This window comes from Camellia sinensis, chromosome 5 (genome assembly GCF_055761805.1).
Source record: "Camellia sinensis isolate YWXY chromosome 5, ASM5576180v1, whole genome shotgun sequence".
In the NCBI taxonomy this organism is placed as follows: Eukaryota; Viridiplantae; Streptophyta; class Magnoliopsida; order Ericales; family Theaceae; genus Camellia; species Camellia sinensis.
Window position 1 is genome coordinate 86517249 of NC_138965.1, and position 17589 is coordinate 86534837.

Here is a 17589-nt window from a genome sequence, read left to right on the forward strand (position 1 = left end):
TGATTTTCTCAGCAACCAAACTATATTTGGTTTTCTTATTGTGTTTCTGTGATTTTCTCAGCAACCAAAAACACAAGGTTATTAATACATGACACTTAGTGTGATTCAAAGTGAATACTCTCCTTAGATCATAGTAAAATTGTACTTTTAGAGTAAAATTTCACTCTAAATCAGAGTAAAGTTTACTATGATTCAAAGTAAAATTTTACTCTGGTTAAAACCATGTTAATTTGCTTAACGATACAAAATTTTACTTTGAATCATAGTAAATTTTACTCTGAACCATAGTAAAATTTTACTCTGGTTAAAAACATGTTGATTTGCGTAACAATATAAAATTTTACTTTGAATCATAGTAAACTTTACTCTGATTCAAAGTAAAATTTTACTCTAAAATACACTGTGAAGATGGCTTAATAGGAAAGCTAATAGATATAAGGGTAATATAGTAAAAGAAATAAATTTTAAAATATTAGGGAGTTTTGAAAGTACCTATATAATTCTTGTCCTTTTGAAAGACAAATTAGACAATGAGTGGTCTATTACCAAATCCCCCTTTAAAAAATATGATCGTTCTAATAAAAAAATATGACTAGTAGAAAATATGGTGGTTGAAAAGATATGGTTGTTATAAAAATAAATAAATAAATAAATAAATATGACCAGTAGAAAAATAAAATAAAATAACAGTTAAAAAAATATGACCAATATAATTAATTTATAATTATTACAAAAATATTGTAGTATTTGAAAAAAAAAATTATAAAAGAAAAGAAATATAGTTAAATTAGAGAGTTTTGTTAGAACATATGCTGAAAAAGTAATTAGCTAAAATAATAATGTATAATTTTGAATATCTATTTTGACTATCATTGGTGGATTTGGGTCAAAACCTATTTTATCCATAACTCCACTCCTTATAAAACTTGGGATGCTCCTTAGGGCCCATCCCAAGTATGGCAACCTCTCTTTATTTCAATATGGGACAAGTCGTTTAATGAGCAAACCCATTTTGTCTCTTCAACTTTTATTTTCACGAATCTGAAAATGACGTCAACTTTACATTCACCCGGAAAATATTTTTGACGAACCATTTTCGAGGCATGATTCAACACGTGGCAAAGAATACGTTACCACTTGGACCTACCTCAAAAGGTGCATGGGTCCCACTTCAATTTGGGCTCAAAGTTGCCCAAAAATAAGCCAAAAAATTCAAACTTTCCAACAATTCCTTACATGAATGGAGTTGACGGAAACAGATATACAACAATATGCAAAAAATATGAGATAATACATTAAGGAGATACCCTGCTTTAGGATAGATAACTTTTGGCTTTGAACCTTCCCTAGTGAAAACTTATTGGACTAACTAGCTGCCCAGTCGATGAGATGCCTTGAATTGTTCAGCTGTTGGTGTAAGCCAAGACAATAGATTACACACAGAATATTACTAGACACGGTCTTGTTCTACAATTGTGTTCATTTTGGCCTGAACAATGCCTGGTTCAATGAGTGCTCTAGAGAATTCAGTCTTGTTAATTCTCATATAACCGGTCTAGTTCACACTCATATATATGATTCTTATTAAGAGTGTAATAACCCGACCCTTTCATATGTTTAAATATATGTTTGTTTATGTGTTTAATATGAAATTCCATGTGTTAGTGTGTGAATTGCATGTTTATCAATTTCTATCTGTCGGTTAAAAAAAATCTGTTGAAATTGAGATCTTTAGACTGAAAATTAAAAGCCTTAGAGACGCGATAACCAGAAATTGACTTTACAGTTACGATTAGCATGATTTTTAGGACATAATATGAAGTTTTGTAAAATTTGATTCATAATGTTTTAATTGGCTTTATTTGGTTAATTTCTTAATTAATGTAACGCCTCAAAAAAATTAAATATGAACTACCCACATTAATGAGCATTCACTAAACAATAACAATAATCCTTCCATCTTCACATATTTAATAAATGATTTTAATACAAAAGTTCCACATGCGGTATACATTCAACGAAACAAAAGGACACATGAATCTATAGCATGTGAAACATCTAGTCTCAAAACAATAAAATGCCCTTAAGGACTTACATCTTCCAAGGCAACAGCCCGGTTACACAAAATAGTCTCTCGGACCCATACACACTTAGCCCTTGGCTTTACAAAAATCACAACAAAAATAAGAGAGCTATTTACTTTTCACGAAATATCCACGTCCTCAGTTCGGCGAGATCACTACATTTTTACCTGCACCAAATCCCATAGGGGTGAGCATAAAGCCTAGTAGAGAATTCTCACAAAGTATATAGAGTTATGTAACTCTAATTAAAATGCTAATGTCAATGCCATGCCATGCACCTTTTAAAAGAAATCCATTTCATGCTCCTTTTTAAGGATTATCATCTTTCAATAAAAATTTGCAATCTCAATACATTCAAAACTTTCAATCTTTAATCAATAGGGGTGGAAAATACGACACTGGTAATCCCTAGACTGGTGTCTGCAAGTAAACTTTACAAGTACTACCCAATTGTCATTTTTACTGGTATTAACCGAAAGGCTCGACACCTATCTGCGCAGTTTTCTGGTCTTTCACCATGGACACTCAGGCCAACTTATCCGGACTTACCACGTATTTGCCCCATACCACATTTCCATAGTTCTTATTACAATATCATTTTCTTTCATGAAATAAATATCATCAATCGAAATTTACAATGCAAAATAATAATAACAAGAATGAGAATGCAATGCAAGATTTTCCATATCTCATAACATTTCTCCATTTTCAATGTCTCTTACAAAAATGTTCACAATCACAATCCCCATTACCTCTTTTCAATGCTCTTCTCCAAGATAACCATATGTTATCTACACTTAGCCACAATTTCACTTTTCACAGTTCTTAGCAATATAGTCTCATCAAGACTACATGTAATGTTTTCAAACATTAATTCCTAATGTTTATAATTCTCACAAATCCATAATGCATAACAATTATCATCTTACACTTAAATATTCCCATGCATTCAACAATAGTTTTAAAAATAGGTCCTCCACTCTCTTATACCAAGAAAATTATCATTTCTTTATATCACATTATGAAATCCACACTCCTTGACTCATTTAAACACAAGAAAAGAAGAATTTCATAATTTTTCTCATGTTTTCTAAAACCCCCAAATTTCTAGGGTTTTACATCAAAACCAAAACATTTTCCATTTTTATGGTGAAAGTTCATCAAAATCAACTTTATGAAAAATAGATACAAGGCCTTAAGGATTGATATAGAAACTTTTGAGTTCTTAGACTCTCTTTTGAGAAATCCCATTATTTTTTTTTGGAGCCAAAATCGAAATCTCAAAATAAATCCAAGAGAAGTATAAAATCAACACTCAATCTTGAAAAACATGTATATATAACTCAAGAATATCCCTACCTCAAAGCTTGATGAAGAAATAGAGATGATGAGAGGGGAAAACCCTAGAAACCAAGGTTGTCAAAGCTCAATCTCCGCCACACAATGTTGTTCTTGCTTGCTCACCAAAATAGAGAGGGATGATGTTCAATCTAGACCCTAAGATTTACAAGAATCAAAGAGTATTAGGGTTTGATGATGTTTTCTAGAGAGAAGGGGAAGTAAAAGTGTTTTTAGAGAGAGAGGAGTGTGTAAGAAATAAGATAGAAACAACCCTAAATGAGATAGAAAAATGGAGCCTCGGACTGCCCAGTCATCCTGCACGTGCGGCACGTGCCCCACACGTGCAGAGCCCCACTCCCTCACGTGGGGCCCTCCCGCACGCACCTGCTCCGCACCTACAATTTAAGCAGAATGCCATCCACCCAAACTCCCATCTTCCCCCACGTGCGGCTTGGCCTCCCCCACGTGCGGCCTAACCTTGCACGTGCGGCCTTGGGCCCCAGCACGAGCGACCCTAGACCAGCAACCCAGAGTTTTCGGACTTGCTTCCTGGGCGCTCCGAACCTGACTTCGCACTTCCCGGAAGAAAGAAACTTTGACACCGACAAAAACAAGAATGAGAGCCTTAAATTGGAACTAATTTCCAAGGGTTTCAACCCAACGAGAACAAAAGAAAATGAAACCAAAAAGAATGAAAAGAATGAGAGAAAAAGAGACCCGGTCATCACAATTAAGCTCACTCTTGTTAAAGAAATGATATATACTTTAGCTTTAGTTGAGACTTAGACCCATCAAAACATAAAATACCTCCTAGGAAGAGCTTTAGAGAAGGAAAGAAGAGAAAATAGGAAAGGGGAAAAAGAACTCAACTTAGGGTTTGGAAATTGAAGAATTGAATAAGGGATTCAAAGAATTTAGCTTAAGGTATGTTTAACTCACCAAGAATACTCTATATCTTCCCTCAATTGATTAGAATCAAGACTTAGAATGAAGCTTTGACACCCATGGAAGTTAGGGTTTATGAGATATGGTTTTGTTTGACCAAATATCATGAGATAAGCATAGATATTCTACATTTATTTGATTTAAGAGTTGATTCTTGTATGTTTAGTTTGATTTGAGTTGGATTGTGAGGAATTGTTCCTACTCTTGCCTCTATGCATGCTTTGGGCATTATGTATATATGTATATATATGAAAGATGAAGAAAATTAAAGATTTATGGAAAATTTAAGTTCTATATGTTCAATTAAAGAAGTTTGATTCATTGAGCTTATGGTTCATGCTTAATATATTCCTACATCATGTTTTTGAAGAGAAAGTGCTTGATTTGAGCCTTGGAAATGTAATTGGAAAGCCTGATTTTGTTGCATTTCTGGACTGCACAAACAGGGCCTAGGACTTCACGGGTGGGGCTCATGGCTGCACGTGCAGGATGCACAGCTACACGTGAGAGGCTCACAGCCACACATGCAGAAAACATAGGAGGCAAAGGTTGACATTCTGAAATAAAAGCATGTGCGGAGCCACACGTGTGGCTCACCTCTCCACACGTACAGGAATTGGGAAAAATTTTGTTGCTTTCTGATACCCTTTTTGACCTTCTAAATATGTTAATATGTATATTTTATCCCTCCGAAATACTTAAAAATGAATGGGAAGTGAACTAAATAAAAGAATGACAAAAGACAAGAAGAAAAGAAAAGAATGCATTACTTATCAATTTCTGTGCATGATGTGTAGGTTGCTCGCCGAAAGAAATCATTGCACGACCGGATCACTGTGAGTAATATTAGTGTAACAATATGTTGAATGTTATGATTTATATATTTTTATAACTTGTGCTTTGGTTAACCTAGTTGAACACTTGACTGCAATGACATATGAAATGGGCTCGAGGCCGTTTTGTTATTATTGGGCCTGAGGCCGTTCTGTTATTATTGGGCCTAAGGTTGTTTTGTCTTATGTGGACCCAAAGTCGTTTAGGAATGTGCTGATGAAAAGGACATACATGTATTGCATACATATTCTTCAAGACACATGCTCATTTATATGCCTTCATACATTATTATTATTCATTGAGCCTGGCTCATTCCGTATTCATGTATGTTTTGTAGGTGGTCAGCTTGTAGGCCAACCCTAGGTTAGCTTCAAGCGTCTTTTGAGGACTTGTTTGTTAAGCCCCAAAGTTGGAGTCTTTTATCTCTTAAGGAGTCCCTTTAATGCCACATTCTTGTTAAGTTCTTAGTGGCTTTGGTTAAACATTTTATGATTATGTAATTTTTGGGTTATTAACTCTTTGTGTATGTACACATGACAAGGACTTATATTTATATGAACTGTGCATGTGGACTTCTCCATCTATAATTAGTTGTGTAATGATCCCGGCATATATGCATTACTCAATGGACATTCTATTATTTGATTGCTTCCGTTTTGAGCCCTATTAGTGAATAATATATATATATATATATATATATATATTTTTTTTTTTGAAATTTTGTTTTGAGGCCTAAGTACAGGCCGATCATGTCCTAAACTTTTAGGGGTTAATTTAGGTCGTGACAAAGAGTGTCCTGCCACACTCCACTTGGATTACAAAGATATAAGAATCATTAAAAGCAAAGCTTATCCTTACAACGCTACAAGGATCACTCTTCTTATCATAGAAATAGGTAGGAAAGTAAACCTCTCTAGTGATCAGGGAATCTCCATAATTCAGTTATCTCATTGAACCTAGTTCTTGGGATCTCCAATCTTCTAGGTTGGGTTTCTATTATAGCGGTTCTTAGTTAAGAAGCTTTAATCACATTCTCCTCGATAAATTAAACACTTGCTCTCTAGCTAACCCTTTTGTTAATGGATCTGCAATATTATCTCTAGACCTTATATAGTTAATGTTAATTATAACATTTGAGAGCAACTACCTAATGGTATTACGTCGTCGACGAATGTGTCGAGACTTGTTGTTATACGTATGATTTTGTGCCCGTCCTATTGATGTTTTACTATCACAATGTATGTGTAGACGTGCCCGAAAGTCCCGGCTCCTCGCGCGAATGGCGCGAAATCTGTTTTGTTCATTAGCTACTACAGTTCGAACTCAATGTCATGGTTCTAAATCTAATCTCGCAAACTGCAATGCAAGACCGATAAATCACCAAAGAGTCCAAATCCGGCAAATCGTTTTGGAAAACTGATTTTAATAAAGAAGTGTCAAACATGGACTGCTTTGCTAGATACAGAGTCGCCACCTAAATGTTTTTGTTTTGGGAAATTTAGGAAACCTTGACTCATGCCTAAGGTCACATGTTCATCATCACCAAAGTTGCCTCGGCTCGGGAACTTGGGTACGAGAGGGGAAGGTCATGCAATGAGCACCCCCGCTCGCCCGATCAAGATCGGCCTTTACTCAGCATGATATTTTATTTTTGAAAACACATGCATTCTTATTCCGGTTTATTAGCTATAGCTTACTACGTGATGCGTACAGCATACAAGTATAGACTAGATCGCCTAAGTTGGAACAAAACATCTCATGTTTGTTTGAAAATGGTTTGAAGGTGCTACTTGCAAGTAGGCTAAGACGTGGATTTGCCACCCTCAAGTGGGCTTAAAACTCGCATTTCAATTAATTGTTCCAATTCAAGTAATCCAACCTTCACCCACAGACGTTCAGGCAATTATATCATTTAAGCAAATAGCTCATGGCAAGCATGTTGTCATGGCAATCAATAACACACATGCAGGGATGCTAAAGCATAAACACTTACAGTGTACTCCGAGCCAAAATAACAACTAGTTAGTAATCAATGCATGATCCTAGCTATGTTAAGATGCCTAATGTAACACATGCAAAAATACAACTAAAATAGGCTCGGCTATTCTAAGATGGCATATGAAATGCAACTTGATAACATGTTGTTGAACACGTATTCAAGTAAACGTATTGAAATACAATGTAGTTTGTATGATGAGCCGAGCCCGGTGTATGCAAGACAGATGAATGAATGAATGCAAGCATGCAAGCATAAGGATACTAATCAAAACATGACCTAGAACTAACCATCGTAAGCGGTTAAGTAAAAGGGAGAAAGACGTGGGGTTGGAAGACATTCACACACTCACGCACACTTATTACAAAATTCGCCCTCTCGACGGAGGATCCAAATGAATAATACAAACTAGCTACGCTAAGCTATTCTAACTAATCCAATAATCTAATTAGACTAATTATTACATAATCAAATTGAATATTAGCTAAGCTAAGCTAATTAAGAATTTACAACGATGAATTAAATTAGCTAACACATTAACTAATTAATCACAAATTAACTAACTATACAAAGCAGTTAAAACGACCTCGAGAAGAAGGGCATATGCATGCTCGATCGACTTCGCTCGGAAATCCGTTGCCATGTCTCATGTTGCCTTTGTTTGCACTGTTTTGCACCTCTGAAAATTATGCCAACTTCTATGATGCTTCTGACCTACCTCATGGACATTCTAAGAGGTCATCGGCCAAGAGAGGTGGCCATCGGCCAGTGGATAATGGTCATCGATCAATTTTGAGACTATCGGCCAAATATATGTAGCCGATCGGCACACTAGATAGCCGATCGGCCATCTCTTCCTGCAAACTCCTCCTTTTGCTACAGCAGAGTACAAACAGAGGCATGGCAATACATTTGCAAGAAAATATTTGTACAACCACACTCCTTATCATGTTTGAAGCTCAAAAGAGTGTAGTGCTCGACTCTTGAGCCATCAATCATGCATTTTGATGCATGATGGCCAAAGAGGCCGAGTTGCACAAATCAATATGGATGAAATACACAAAAACACATAAATGCCTTAACCTCTATCATGCATGATCAAGAGGATCGGCGGCCGAGAATTGAGGCACGTTTCATCACTTCAAGTATGAAACGTCCCTCGTTCCTCGTGCTTGGCTTAACACCCAAACCAAACACAATGCAATGCATGCACAACTTAACAAAGCTAATGGCATGCAAACAATGCATTGCAACCTAAACATGTAAACAACATGGCATGCAACAAGTATGCATCAATGTTATGTAATGCAACTAGCATGCAATGTACCAAACATGCAACAACATGCAATGTACCAAGCGATGCAACAACATGCAATGCGACAAGCATGCAACAACATGCAAAATGGACTTAAACTAAAATGGACAGATTTCAGTCATGCCCAAATCAGTGGCTAAAACACCAAAACTAAGGCACCAAAAGGCAAAACATGCATGCACACATATTGGTCCACAAGCTAGGCAACAAGAACACAACCCTTAGAGGCACTCAAAGGGTGACAAAAGTGGAAGTGTAACAACACTATAAGCTCTGAAATTAAGTATGGAATGACACCAAATCAACCAAGCAAGACAAGTATGGCATGCAAGAAAGCTCAAAGCTTGAAACTAGCATAGGAACTTGTACCAAAGCCACATGAATAACCCCAAAGGGCCAAGGACAACCAAAACAGTCCTAAATCATGCCAAAATGAGTCTAAAACATGCATGGGCCAAAGCTAAAACAAGCCAACATGAAGGGCATAAGGCATGATGCATACAAGGCCAATAAAGAGGGTTACACTACACGTACCAAGACCAAGCATGGCATGACTTAACCAATAAAAATCAGAGTTATGGCATGTCAAAATAATCCCAAAAAGCCACTGGGATGGCATCCCAAAAGCATAAGCAATAAGACATGCATAATGGCTCATGTTCAAGGCTTAAAACACAAACCTCCCAATGCATGGAAAATGTGACAAATGTGAGTGCATGACCACACTATATGGACTGAAATCACATATGAAATGATGCCAAATCATGAAAATGGTCTAAGTAATGCATGCTACTGACTTGGACACTCAAAGCTAACAAGCTAGAATGCACTACGGCTATACAAAACAATGCATGCATGACTAAAAAAACATCAAACAGAGCTCAAGCATGGTAAAACATGAGGGAAAGCTTCTTTGAGTTGAGCCAAAACATGCAAGAATGATAATCCAAACACAAGATGCATGTTAAGGCAATAGAGAGGATTGCACTACAAGTGCATGGTGCATGCAAGAGGCTATCAAACCAACCTTAGACAGGGGTATATCATGCTGAAATAAGGTCTAATACATGCTAAGACGGAGCAAAAACAAGAATGATGTCCAAGTCTTTTGTTAAGCTTATTGGCCACATCGGAATATCTTCTAGGAAATTTTGAAACCACTTTGCTTTTTCTCCTACTTTATCCAAAGCGATAGACTCTGATTCTATTATGGACCTAGCTATGCAAGTTTGTTTGGAGGATTTCCAAGAGAGTGTTGTGCCTCCTAGAGTAAAGACATATCCACTTATGAATTTGGAGTCATTGGTATCCAATATCCAATTCGCATCATTGTACCCTTCAAGTGCTGTTGAATATTTCATATAATGCAATCCATAATTTTGGGTATGTCTTAGATATCTAAACATTCTAATTATAGATGTCCAATGATCTTTTCCTAGATTACTTGTGTACCTACTCAATTTGCTGACTGCAAAGGCTATTCAGGCCTTGTGCAATTCATTAAGTACATCAAGCTTCCGATGATTTGCGAGTTCTTTAATTGTGATATGTCTTTACCTGTATTATTTAATAAACGAACATTAGCATCTATAGGTGTCTTAGCAGGACAATTGTCATACTTCTCAAATTTTTCCAGAATTTTCCTAATATTATGAGACTGAGATAAAGCATATCCATTAGATATTTTAAAAATTTTCATTCCAAGTATGACTGTAACAACCCTACTCTGTGTTATGCTAATTAATCTTAATTATGCCTATAATTATGTGCTTGATATGATTTTGCATGCTAATTATATGATTATATGTGCTTTTGAATTTCTATCTGTTCACCGTAGAAAAATATGTTCTATTTTCTATTATAAAATAAAATTGAGGGCTGTGGAGGCGTCAGAAACCAAAATTGATTGTACTATTGTGATTAGCATAATTTTTAGAGTCTATGGCGAAATTTAATTAAAAATTCATTCGAATCAAATTAATTAAATTAAATTGATTAAAATAAACACAATTAATTAGTTCTAATTAAGTTTGATTAAGGAAGCATATATATAGAAACTAAATGTGCTTAAGCTCATTTCTTGAGCTCCAAATTTGAAAATATATACTCTAGAGGGAGAAAGAGAGCATCCTTGTAGATTTTGCAAGAGAATTCAAGAATTGGGATAATTCACTCAGAACTAGCTAGAATTTGGAAAATTGAAGCTTCTAGGTGAGTAATTGAACTCAAATTTATGCGTTTAAATTCATAACTAAGTGAATTCAAAGATGATATGAAGTTAAGAACAATATTTGAATTGAAAATGATGAAAATGAGATCAATATGTTTATGCATGTAACAAATTGCTATGAAACTTCATGTTTGAGTATGAGACATGTTAACAAGTTGAATTGATAATCATTTGAGACATGCAGTCATGAATAATGAGCTTATGAGGCTTAATTACATGTTTTGAAGATGATTGAACAAGAATTCATGTGAGATCATACATGCATGAGAGTTTTGAATATCATTTTGACAAATTCATGAAAAATATAGTACCAAATGCATAATTTTGAGAAATCTCATGAGTTTGAGCATTGTTAGTATCATTTGAATTGAGGAATCTCATGATTTTGGTCACCATCCTCTGAAAGGTTGCCCCGACGTTCTTCAAACCAAAAGGCATGACTCGGTAGCAGAAGAGTCCCCTTGGAGTCGTGAAAGAGGTGATCTCTCGGTCAGGCCCGTGCATGGCAATCTGATGGTAGCCGCGGTAGGCATCCAAGAAACTGAGCCTATTATGTCCAGCCGTCAAGTCCACTAGCTGGTCAATGCGCGGCAAATGAAAGCTATCTTTGGGACAAGCTCGGTTGACTGTCTTATAGTCGACATAAACTCGCCACTTTCCATTCTTCTTGGGCACCACTACTGTGTTGGAAATCCACAGAGGGTAGTGCACTTCCTGAATTGCTCGTGCCTCAAGCAGGTTCTTAACCTCCTCTGCAACTACCTCGGCGTGATGCAGTGCCGATCTCCTTGTTCGCTGGATGACTGGCTTTGCTCCAGGGAAGACATTGAGGTGATGGCAGATAAAACTTGGATCGAGGCCAGGCATGTCGTTGGGCGACCACGCGAAGACTTCGATATTGGCCATCAAAAACTCAACCATCTCGGTCCTCTCTATGGCCGTGAGACTTGAGCCGAGCAAGAAGAACTTGTCCGGTTGTTCTGTATCAATTCGCACCTCAACCAATTCCTCAACAGCCTTGTCTTCGGCCTTGATACCCACATCATCCAAGACACCCTAGTCCTCCGGTCCCTCAATCATTTGAACGAATCCTTTGGCAACCCGGCTTCCGTTGACCACCACGAAGCACTGCTTGGACATGACTTGATCGCCCCAAATCTCCTCGATTGTCCCCATAGCCAAGGGGAATCTCATCACCTGGTGGTAGGTCGACGCTACAGCTTGCATAGCGTGTAGCCATCCCCTTCCAAGGATAAGGTTATACGTCGAAGGCACTTGTAGCACCCAAAACTCAACTTGTTTGACCACGGATCCCGCTTTGACCGGCAGGATAATCTTTCCCAAAGGCCACTCCGGTTGTGAGTTGAATCCAACCAGTGGCGAAGTTGTCGGAGCTAAGTCTGTCTCCCGGAGTTTAAACTGCTTGAACGCATCATAGTACATGATCTCGACCGAGCTTCCCTGATCGATCAAGATCCGTTTAACATCAAAGTCCTTGACACGTAGTGTTACTACTAGGGCATCATTATGCGGCGTCTGGATACGCTCTAGGTCCCTTGAGGTGAAACTAATCACGTCTTTTTCTTCAGTCTTTCCCCTTTTGATGGTAGGCTGTACCGACAAAACTTCCCTCATATGTTCTGCCTTTTTTATCATGCCCCGGAGTTCACAAACACGCTCCGGTTCCATGATGCCGTGGATGACATTAATAACTCCCTGTGGCGGCGCATCTCGGTCATCCTGTCCCCTGGGCTCAACCGGAGCCTAATTTGGCTTCACACCGCCATCAATGTAAAGGTCTAGGTGCCCGGCCGCGACCAGCTCTTCTAAGTGTTGCCTCAGAGGCAAACAATCCTCAGTCCGGTGGCCTCTCTCCCGGTGGAATGTGCAATGATACCGCAGATTGTAGTCCTTCTGTCCATCGCCCAACTTAGCAGGAAACCGGACATACTCCTCGTCTCGGATTTCACTAAGTATGCGATAAATTGGAATCTTGAAGACCGTGGTGATGCCAGTCCTCGCCTTCAATCTTCTATTAGCATCCGCCACATCATCTCGGGCGTAGTCATCCCGGTCGTTCCGATGTCCTCTACCCCGATTTTTGCGATTCGAGCCACGGTCTGATTCCTCTGCTCGTTCATTTGTGTGGCTGGACTCTTGCCCAACTGCGTGCACCTTGCCTGCTGTCTTCTTGTCTGTTGCTACCGGTATTGCCTTCACGGTAGAAGCTGACGCGTCATCCTCTACTCAGATGTGCTCATTGATGTGCTGCATGAGCTGGCCCATGGAGGTCGGTTGGTGCATGGTCAGCGAGTCCCGCAATCTATGGCCGATCGGGAGACCACGCTTATATTGCGTGATTGCAAGGTTGACCGGGCAGTCCAAGATCTCGTTGAAGGTTTCCCAGTACCTTGAGTTGTATGCCTTCAGTGTGTCGCACAGTTCCATTTGACACTTAGTAAGTGATCGACTTCCTTCGGTGTTTTTGTGTTGGTTTTGAAGCGTGTAACAAACGTCTCGGCCAACTGATGCCACCTTTGTATGCTCCCTTCCGACAACCTCTCGAACCACTTTAAGCCCAGCTCGCCTAAACTTGACAGGAAGATTAGGCGCATAAGTCCGTCGTTTCGCCTATGTCCGGCCATAACCTGTCGAAAGTGGCTCACATGCATGTAAGGATCGGTTTTTCCGTCGTAGAGTGTGAACTTAGGCTGGTGGAAGCCTGTCAGAAACGGTGTTGTTTCTATTTCCAGGGAGAAAGGGGTGGCGCTCAGCCTGGCCAAGTCCGTATCTTCAAAGAGTGGCACTGCTTGGCGGGGTGGAGGCATTCCGACCTCCTCGCTGGCATGAACCCCATAGGATAACCGCTGGAACGCCGATATTCTCTGAGCTTCGCGCCGGCGAGCCCGCTCCTTTAAGACTGCCCGTAGATCCTCTGAATGAGCGGAGTAAGAGTACCTCGACGTCGTCTCCGGACGTGAGGGTTTGTAGGTGCTGTCTTGTGCGCTAGACTTCTCTGCACCTACATCGGAATCACCAACGTGGTAACTTCTGGTAATAGATATGGACTGAGTACGTCGCTGACTCTGTCCGCCTGAACGGCGGGATGGGGTGCGCTCACTGTGGTCTCCCACTCCAGCTACACCTTTCCCCTTGACATGTCGCTTCAGATCCTTCATCTCCGCCGCCATTCGCCGGATGACAGCATCTTGGTCCCTCAACTTACTTTACAGTCGTCTGGCGTGTGAGTCTCTCCTCCGCCGGTGACCGTCTGGACTCCGCGAATGACCATGACTTCTTCCGCGCTTATCCCGCGCGTCTACTGACTGTCCTCCAGTGGGCGTCCCCAAGTCCGCCATTGGATGGATGGCGGGAGGACCCTCTCTCCTTCGGGTGAACTCCGGGGTGGCTCCGTCTATGGCAGACAACGGAAACTCATCGTTGTTCGCCATGGACGGCGATCAGATGAACTTGGAAGACAAGGTTTTGTCTGTCAACCTTCCCACAGACGGCGCCAATTGTACGGGGAGCAAATATTCCGGCAAGCCTGTACTCCTTTCTTTCGAGCTCCATCTCTGTCCAATCCCCTACGAGCCAATGAGGGTGAGCTACCCGGCGGTGTGTGGCCGGAAAAACCCTCCGACGATCAAGTCAGCACACACCTTAGGATAGAAAAAGAGAGAGGAGTGTTTGAGTGTAAGAATTTCTTTACCAAAATGTTCGTGTTCCCGCGTACGGGGGGGCGTCCACATGCGTATATACCCTCTGCGCCCCATATCTACTCCTAGTCATCTCCTGACACGTGGCTCTGCTATCCCATCTGTCAGCATAAACCTTGCTGACCATCACCTAATCTCAACTGCCTGCCTTCACAGCTGGAGCTCGGCAGCCGAGCTGCTTTATCCACTGTCGTGCCGTGCTTCATACCCAAGCACTTCACTGGCTAAGCCCAAGGAGGACCGGGCTAGGCTGCATCTCGGCAAAGCCTAGCCCGAGGCACCTCCTGTGGTCGACCTTACTGCCGATCAAATGATTATCTCGGCTAACCACGCCTTTCCGGGCGCCGGTCATTCAGCTCGACTGGCTCCGCCTTCGCCTGATCAAGGAGCTCAGTCCAACCGAGCACTACCTGCCGAGCAGCTTCTTTACGGTCTGGTCGGCACATGCTTGGCCCAATTTCTGCCCAGCCCAATTCCTGGCAGCCCGTCAACAGGCGGATCGCCGGTCATCTCGGCCCCATGCATCATTGGGCTCTCAACCTGCCTGGCCGTTACCTCGGCCCAATTCCAAACCATAAATCTCCCTCTCACGATCTATTAGTAGTCACCACACATTCATCCATATCTCTAATCACATCAATGTAACCTTTTCTCACCCATTTCTTCTCTAACACCCATTGCATTATATCTCGAGGCACTTTATCATATGCCTTCTCAAGATCGATGAAAACTATATGAATGTCTCTTTTCTTTTCTCTGTACTTTTTTATTACTCTCCTTAAAAAATAGATCACTTCCATTGTTGACCCTACCAGGCATAAAATCCAAATTAATTCTTTAACACCTCTGTTATATCTCACAATCGACGCTCCATCACTCTCTCTCATACTTTCATTATATGACACATTAGCTTGATTCTTCTATAGTTGTTGCAGTTTTGTGCATCTCGTTTATTTTTATAGACTGACACTAAAATACTCTTCCTTTACTCCTCTAGCATTTTCCTAGTCAATAAATTCTTACTAAATAATCTAGTCAACCAAGCAACCCCTTTCTTACCCAAACATTTCCAAGCTTCAATAGGGATATCATTAGGCCCTAGAGCCTTATTCGATTTCATCTTCTTAAGTGCAATTTCCACTTCAAAGTTCCTAATCCTGCAATAAGACTTGTAGTCCTGGTTTTCCTTATTATGGCCTACGTCCTCCCCTTTTGACCTACCTCAATGTTTCTCATTTAACAACTGTTCAAAATAGTTCTTTCACATTTCCTTAATCTTCTCATCCTTCACCAACACCTTAGAGTCATTACTCTTGATACACTTAACCTAATTAAAATCTCTTGTTTTTCTCTCTCTTATCTTAGCAAATTTGTATATCCTATTTTCTTACTCCTTACTATCTAGTCTAGTGTATAGGTCATCATAGGCTTTTATTTTAGTCTCTCTCACTACCTTTTTGACCTCCTTATAGCCAATTGTAACTCTTAAGGTTTTTCTCAGTTCTATCATTCTGTCACTTTTTAAAGCACTTTTTTTTTTTTTTTTTTTTTTTTTTTTTTTTTACCGCTTGAACCTCATTCCTCCACTACCAAGTTTCCCTAGAGTTAGGTCTTTTTCCTTTCGACTCTCCAAGAACTTCCCTTGAGATTCTCCTCATGCAATTGTCCATCAAGTTTCACATAGTGTTAGCATCATGTTCTAAATCCCAAGTATCTTCTCTCTCCATTCTATGCTTAAATATTTCTAGTTTATCCTCTTTTAGGTCCCACTATCTCGTCCTACAACGCGCACTATCCTTTCTAGCTTAGTATTGCCCTTTAAAGTATAAATTTAATACCAAAATCCTATGTTGAGACGTTTGCTTCTCTCTAAGAATTACCTTACAGTCGATGCATTTTAGACGGTCCATTTTTCTTATTAGAAAATAATTTATTTAGCTCTTAATTGACCCACTCTTAAAGGTTATCAAATGTTCATTTCTCTTGGTCCCAATGCAAAATCTAAAATGCTCTCTCTCTAACCTCATTTCTATCACCCAAACCATACCCACCATGCACCCTCTCATAATCTAGTTTATCTATTCCTACATGGCCATTAAAATCACCACCTATAACTAGATTCTCTTCTACGGGTATCTCCTGTAATACCTCATCCATTTGATCTAAAAAATCTCTCTTAGTCTAATTATTTAATCCTACTTGGGGAACGTATGCTCTAATAACATTTACTATATTCTCTCCAATAACTAGTTTAACTAACATAATCCTATCACATTTCCTAATGACTGCAACTACATGTTCTACAAAACCCTTGGCAACTATTATTTTTACCGCATTCCTATGTCTATCCTTACCGCTATAATATAATTTAAAACCGGTATCCTCTATTTCCCTAACTTTCTCACCCGTTCTCTTAGTTTCTTATATGCAAACTATATTAACTTTCCTTCTAATTATGACACCTACCAATTCCATAGTCTTACCCGTTAAAGTTCCTGCATTCCATGTAGCCACCCTAAACCTATATTTTTTGACTAGCTTCTTTATTCGTGCCCATCTAGAAAAACGCCGAAACCTTTGCCCATTTTCACCACTCCAAGCGTCGATGCAGCATCCCTCACTCACTTTTTGAAACATCCGGAGGCAGGCACAATGCATCACTTAAAGAGAATGACCTAGTATTTAATCGATATAAAGTAGGATTCATTTTCATAAGAGATCCAAGCGGCTTTTTTACATGTTGATTGTCAGCAACTTAACACACAACCCTCTTCCTTTACTCGGACTTGAAATAGGCAGAGTTGTCAAACAACCTCGACAGAGTTTCATGAAATTAACCCTGAATAATAATTTGATTGGTTGTCTTTTATTTATTTTTTTATATATAAGATAGGAAAATTGATAAATGCAAGGTGGAAAAAAGTGTCATTGTCAACCATTGCATGTGAGAGTTGATTGGAGCTCCAAACAAGTTCACATGTTATACTTACTGTACTGTGAGGAATTTGCAACAAATGCATTGGTTCATGTTGCTATATGTTGTGTTCCTAGATGTAGACATAGCCTAGAGTCGTAATGTGAATGGAGATGTCCTTTTCAACTACCTCACAAGTTGCAAATCCATA